The 7,329-nt window shown below is 37.5% G+C and overlaps 1 long non-coding RNA gene across 1 annotated transcript; it reads right to left on the minus strand.

Moving 5' to 3' along the window:
* Positions 1-287: 287 nt before the first annotated feature.
* On the minus strand, positions 288-6,498 carry LOC135969547 (uncharacterized). Its single transcript, XR_010584810.1, has 2 exons — positions 6,299-6,498; positions 288-404 (listed from the first exon to the last, which is right to left on the minus strand). It is a non-coding gene; the product is annotated as an uncharacterized lncRNA (long non-coding RNA).
* Positions 6,499-7,329: the final 831 nt, after the last annotated feature.

The following is a 7,329-nucleotide window of genomic DNA, read 5'->3' on the forward strand; positions in this document are numbered from 1 at the left end:
ATAGATTCAAATTTGAGCATACTTTAAGCTGTTTTGCTATTTCACTAACTACATTGTATTCTGCTTTATATTTAATAATGCTATAGTGACTATCATAATGCTATATGACTATCATAAGCAAAATTAAGAATAAAACATTAACTTATATAACATTGAAAAAATTTTTAGAGATATATAGAAGCTTAGGACAAAGAGAATCATCATTTTTTAAGTCTAAAAATATCTCATTTCTTATAAGTGACTTCATCTATTCAGGCTGTTATAACAAAGTACCTTAGACTGGGTAATTTATAAACCAATTTATTGTTCACAGTTCTGGAGGTTGGGAAGTCCAAAATAAAGGTTCCAGCAGGTCCCACGTCTGGTGAGGGACCATTTTTCATAGATACCACCTTCTGTGTGTCCTGACATGGATAGAGAAATGAATAAGTGTATTAGTTCATTTTCATGCTGCTAAAAAAGACATAACTGAGACTGGGTAATTTATAAAGGAAGAGGACTCACAGTTCCACATGGCTGGGGTGGCCTCACTATCATGACCAAAAGCAAGGAGGAGCAAAGTCACGTCTTACATGGTGGCATGCAAGAGGGTGTGGGCAGGGGAATTCCCTTTATTAAACCATCAGATCTTGTGTGACTTATTCACTATCATGAGAACAGCAGGGGAAAGACTCACCCCTATTATTCAATTACGTCCCACCAGCTCCCTCCCACAACGTGGGAATTATGGAAACTACAATTCAAGATGAGATTTGGTTGGGGACACAGCCAAACCATATCAATAAGCTTCCTCATACCTCTTTTGTAAGGGCAGTATTTCTATTAATAAGAGTAGAGCCCTCATTTTCTAAACACCTCCAAAAGCTCCACCTCTTAATACTAGCACAATATGAATTATGTTTCAACATTTAAATTTTGGGGGGACACAAACATTCAGCCCATAATAAGAGGTAAGCAATCAATACAGAAAAAAAATGGCTTCCCCAAGTTACCTAGTTAGTAAGGTGTTGAGCCGGAATATGTGAGGACAGACTCCTTGAGTGTTCAGACCCTGTAACCAGCAATGTAAGCTGTTTGTCAGTTTTCTTGAGATGGTAGCTAGGTAGGTTGTATGTGCTCAGGGAGAAGGACAGTGAAGAGTGTTGACCTGTCTAAGGTTGTTACTTTCCACACTTACTCACAGAGCAATACAAGGTCAGGTTTCAGGAGAGGGTTAACTAGAAGGAAATTCTGTTATATCTTCCCTTCCTGTTTTCATTCCCTTCTCTCAACTTATCCAAATTCAGAGCAAATAGGCAGCACTTATTCTAGCTGACTAAGATAACAATTAAATAAAGTTACCCTAAACACATGTATAATTTTTGTATATTTCATACCAAATAATGCATGGAACATTATTTTCATGTTTCAATATGTAAACCTTAAAATTTGGAATTTTTTTCATAATTTTTGCATTTATACTTTAATAGCTCCAGGAATTCAGCGCATTTCCCTCTTTGTCAAATCTTGCTTTTAAAACTACATGCCATAAAGAATGAGTGAGACTATTGAGAGACTCAGTCAATGGAAAGCTAAATGAGTACCCTAAATGTGTATGGCTGCACTTCATTGGTTTTATAGTCTAAAAAGACTTCATGTGTTATTTGGAATATGTAACAACATGATCCTTCTTGAAAAATAAACTAAACTTTGCCCTGAATTCCTCAGTGTTAATAGGAGTTGCACATGACTAAATCAAAACAGAATTTGTGCCCCCTGGCACAACAGAGCATATGTATATATTTGCTCTTCAATTCAATAAGGACTCTAAAGTGCAGAGCTACTCCCATAGAAAATAGAAATGAACTTAAGTATGAGAATAATGGATTTGGTTCTTCAATAAAATGAAATAAAACTGTAATAGCTATCCCACTTTATATTTTAAATGAATAGGAATTAAGAGAGGCGCTGGCTGGATGTTTATTACTAAGTATGAATAATTTACTAAAACAATGGCATTGCGTTTTCTATACAAATAAGGTGGCCTTTTTATAATCACCATTTCAAGCTACATTTATGTGGTCTTCTATGCATTTTTTTAAATTTAGTCATCTAACAAATCCTTATAGAGCACCTGCTATATGAAATGCATAGTGCTAGTTAGTCACTCTGAGGAATCTACGAATGAACTATATATGGATCTGTTCCAAAGCAGTTAAAAGTCCAATAAAGTTATGGGAGCTACATCAAGATACCATAGATAACTATACAACTTGGGGTCACTAACAAAATTACATAAGTGATTGAATTTCTGAGTGCAAATTTTGTTTAGAAATATTGTCAATAATCGGGCTATAGTTCATGTATTATATTCAAAAATATATCCCCATTAAAAAGGTGCCTTCACTTAAAGTTGTTTCTCCTACATACAAGAAGTGGTTCAGAAGCTCAAACATGCCTAAGATCAGATGAAAAACTGAAATGATTTTAAAAATAATTTTAGATATTTTTATATCTGGAAATATAATAATATCTAAAATGTATAACCATGAATTTATTGATAGACACAATAATGATAAGTAATATGAGGATGTATGTACTGTTCAGACTCTGGAAGAATATTGTATCATATTTTCAATAGTTTAATACAAAAATTGCTTATCATTACTTGCAGTTTCTAATTTATTTGTGAGAATTACAATTTTGGCTACTAACCACCATTTTAAAAGAAGGCAATAAAAAGTTAGAATTTGAATATTACTTTTATATTATAAAATTTTTAGGTAATTATTCATAAACAAAGACCTACACATTCAGTCTGTTGGAATTTTGTCAATAATATGTATTTATACTTGTGGTGGGATGGCTCTTTACCTGAGACTAACTTTTAAGAGTTCCTTGGGATAATGCAGTCAATAATCATATTTAGTGATGACCTATTCTATACATTGCATAAAGAGTTATAAGTAAGTATTAAGACAGGGTCTTTACCAAAATAAGGAGAATATATTTTGGATGGTGACTGATATGCTTTGGCTGTGTCCTCACCCAAATCTCATCTTGAATTGCAGCTCCCATAATTCCCATGTGTTGTGGGAGGGAGCTGGTGGGAGGTAATTGAATCATGGCGGTTAGTCTTTCCCATGCTCTTCTGATAGTGAATAAGTCTCACAAGATCTGATGGTTTTAAAAAGGGGGGTTTCCCTGCATAAGCTCTCTCTCTTTGCCTGCAGCCATTCATGTAAGATGTGACTTGCTCCTCCTTGCCTTCCACCATGATTGTGAGGCCTCCCAGCCGTGTGGAACTGTAAGTCCATTAAACCTCTTTTTCTTCCCAGTCTCAGGTATGTCTTCATCAGCAGCATGAAAATTGACTAATACAGTGACAATTAATCACACAGGCAAAGTACCTTGTATTAAGAGGATTAACTTTGTACTTCAGAATAACAAGTTGAATTATCATGTAGAAACAGACTTTATGGATTACAACAGTTATTACGTCAACATCTACTTCATTTGGAGGTATGGAGAGTCTTAAGAACAATTTTGACTTCAGGTGGAACAGGATATTGATTTATAAGAGAGATTGTTCAGACATGTTTCTCCCAACTCTCTTGGATGTTGTCCCTCAGTTGGGGACAGAAGGATGCTGTATTAGTTTCCTATTGCTGCTCTACTAGATTTTTACAAATTTAGTGCTTAAAAATCCCAAATGTATCATTTTATAGTTACGAAGGCCAGAAGTATGAAATGGGTCTCATTGACCTAAAATCAATGTTTCATCAGGGCTGCACTCCCTCTGAAAGTTCTGGGAAGAATCTGTTTCCTGCCTTTTACGTCAACCAGAAACTGACGGCATTCTTTACCTACTTGCCCCTTTCTTATCTTCAACGGCAGCAGCCTGTCATCTTCAGATCTCTCTCTGACTCTGACTCTCTTGCCCTTCCATCTTCCACATTTAAGGACTCTTGGATTACATTGGACCCACTCAAATATTATCTGATATTTTCCTTATTTTAAAGTCAACTGATTAGCAACTTTGACTCCATCAGTAATCTTATTCCCCCTTGCCATGTACCACGATATATTTACAGGTTCCAGGGATTAGAATGTGAACATATTCGAGGGACAACATTTTGCCTACCATAGATGAGACTAAGTTTTTAAATAAAGTATATATTCATTGGCCCTACGTGATATTCTTTGGGCTATTCGAGTTGTAGATTGCTTTCCCAATGGTACCTGACATCTTCCACATGTTTATTAAGGGCACTGTTGACATTCCTGACACAAATATGCTGTCCTTTGCTACCATGGTGCATTATGGTTAGACATGTTCAAAATATTGACCTAATTGGCCTTCACACGGCAGAAGTACTCCTGATGTTTTCTCACATCAACCCTAGAATATTTCTAGGAAAGATGAATTGTACAAATCCTGACATGACATTGTTCATTGGAACAGACTTGGTTTAATGCTTTATTCCAAGGCCTGCTTTATGGATGCATGAACCACTTTAGTATTTAACAAAAGTTTTATTTGTTTATTAGTATTATCATTTTGGGGGTTTTTAGAGACGGTGTCTCCTCGTGTGTGCGGCAATCATAATTCACTGCAAACTCCAACTCCCAGGCTCAAGCAGTCCTCCCTCCTCGGTCTCCCAAGTAGCTGCTACTACAGGTGTGCACAACTAAGCTCAGCTAAATTTGTTTTTTTTTCTTATTTTTGTTTGTTTGTTTGTTTTGTTTTGTTTTTTTGAGGCGGAGTCTCGCTCTGTGGCCCAGGCTGGAGTGCAGTGGCGCGATCTCGGCTCACTTCAAGCTCCGCCTCCCGGGTTCCCGCCATTCTCCTGCCTCAGCCTCCCGAGTAGCTGGGACTACAGGCGCCGCCACCACGCCCGGCTAATTTTTTTGTATTTTTAGTGGAGACGTGGTTTCATTGTGTTAGCCAGGATGGTCTCGATCTCCTGACCTCGTGATCCGCCCGTCTCGGCCTCCCAAAGTGCTGGGATTACAGGCTTGAGCCACCGCGCCCGGCCTGTTTGTTTGTTTTTTAAGAGACAGGGTCTCACTATGTTGCCCAGGCTGTTCTCAAACTCCTGGTCTCAAGCAGTCCCCTCACTGCAGCCTCCCAAAGTGTTGAGATCACAGGTATGAGCCACTGTATCCAGCCTAGAAATTTTGCTTAATTGACATTTAATCTGGGGCTAAAGCTGCATTCATGGCATTAACCATCAGCACATTTTAAATGGTTTCAATAACGGACTGCATTTTTATTTTATCCTCCACATGTCTGGCACCTAAGGATCCAATACATATTTTTTTGTTGTTGTTGTTGTTTGAGACGGAGTCTTACTCTGTTGCCCCGGCTGGAGTGCAGTGGTGTGATCTTGGCTAACCACAACCTCTTCCTCCCAGGTTTAAGTGATTCTCCTGCCTCAGTCTCCATAGTAGCTGGGACTACAAGTGCGCACCACCATGCCCGGCTAATTTTTTTTTTTTTTTTTTAAATAGAGATGGGGTTTCACCACGTTGTCCAGGATGTACTCGATCTCCTGACCTCCGGTGATCCACCCACCTCGGCCTCCCAAAGTGCTGGGATTACAGGGGTGAGCCACTGCACTCAGTCACATATTTGTTATATTAAGTAAAAAAAAAAAAAAAAAAAAATCCAATCTATGTTAAATTTATGATTAAAATACATTTGGGCTGGGCACAGAGGCTCACACCTGTAATCCCAGCACTTTGGGAGGTTGAGGCAGGCAGATCACGTGAGGTCAGGAGTTGAAGACCAGCCTGGCCAACATGGTGAAACCCCATCTCTGCTAAAAACACAAAAATTATCCTCGCATGGTGGAGCATGCCTGTAGTCCCCTAGTTACTCAGGAGTCTGAGGCAAGAGAATTGCCTGAACCCAGGAGGTGGAGGTTTCATTGAGCCGAGACCATGTCATTGCACTCCAGCCTGTGTGATAGACTCTGTCTCAAAAAAAAAAAAAAAAAAAAAAAAAAGATGTAATTAAGACACTCAATAATTTAGTTGAAATACCCATACACATAACTTTAAAAATACATTTTAAAAATGCATATTTGAGAAATACCATTCAACTTTTATTGTAAAAAGACAAACTAGGCAGAACTAGATCAACATTTTCAATAATTGTATATTGTCATTCATTTATTCATGTGTTCATTTACGTATGCTAAAATTTTAGAGGTTAAAGGGACCTTAGGGGTCATTTATTATAAGGACTTCATTTTACAAATAGGTGTATCAGAACACATAACAAAGAATTGCCACACCTCACAGAATTGCATACCTGTTTTTCAGCAGAAGGTCTACAACTAGGAATTCACGTGATCCAGCTTTCAACCCAATGCTTGTCCTGTACTGTAGATCTGTCTTAATAAAGCAGCAGAAAATAAAGAAGAGGAGAGAAGATATAGAAGGAAAACTCTCAGCAATCTGTACAAATTGTTGATACATTCAGACATTTTGGCATATGAAGAAATGACAGGATGTTTCTACCACCTTCAGTGCCCAGGGTATAATTGATGTAGTTTACTCAGGCTGAATGTGCAAACATCAGAGGCCAGCCTCTTGGGAAAACTTCTCATTCTGTTCGATACATTTGGACTAAGAACTTTCTTTTTCCCCCTCGTAAATGTTTTCTGTCATTTAATGTGGAGATTTAGAAACAAACTCATTAATATTTATATAAAGATACTATGATTTTAATGTAAACAGAAAATTATTTTAGGACTGAAGCAAAATTGGGCTAAGATGAGATCAGTCTCTGATAAAACATAAGCAGAAATGGGATTGGGATCATGAAGATTACATTTAAAGTGAGGAAGGCAATTCCCACGGACAAGTCATGATGTGCACATGTCATCGTACAATTTCTAAGCCAGGAAAATTAGCTTTTAGTTCTCACAGTTCTCTCAAACCCAGTCTGAAGTTATCCTGGTTAGGGTGAAGGGGTAGGGATAGGGAGAAAGTACTAGTATTTCTGTGGGGTACATTCTTCATTGCAGAAGCAGAAAAGCATAAAAATAAAAAGACAGACGTTTGAGCTCAGTTAAAATTGTGTAGACATTCACAGTCTTTGAGGATATAATTTTAAATTGAAAAACAAATCAGAACAGGTTTTATGTAAAAGAATGCCTAGTGACTAGGAAGACTTTTCCAAAATAGAATCAGAAATATTGGTCAGATGAGAAGTTATATGAATGCAAACACATACAGATAATCTTAGTCATATTAGTAATATCTAACATTACAAGGGAGGGCAGGTTCTTTTTCTATATTTTGCACATAACCCATTATGTAGAAGAGCAGATCTAAGCC

The sequence above is a fragment of the Macaca fascicularis genome, chromosome 2 (assembly GCF_037993035.2).
Source record: "Macaca fascicularis isolate 582-1 chromosome 2, T2T-MFA8v1.1".
Taxonomy (NCBI): Eukaryota; Metazoa; Chordata; class Mammalia; order Primates; family Cercopithecidae; genus Macaca; species Macaca fascicularis.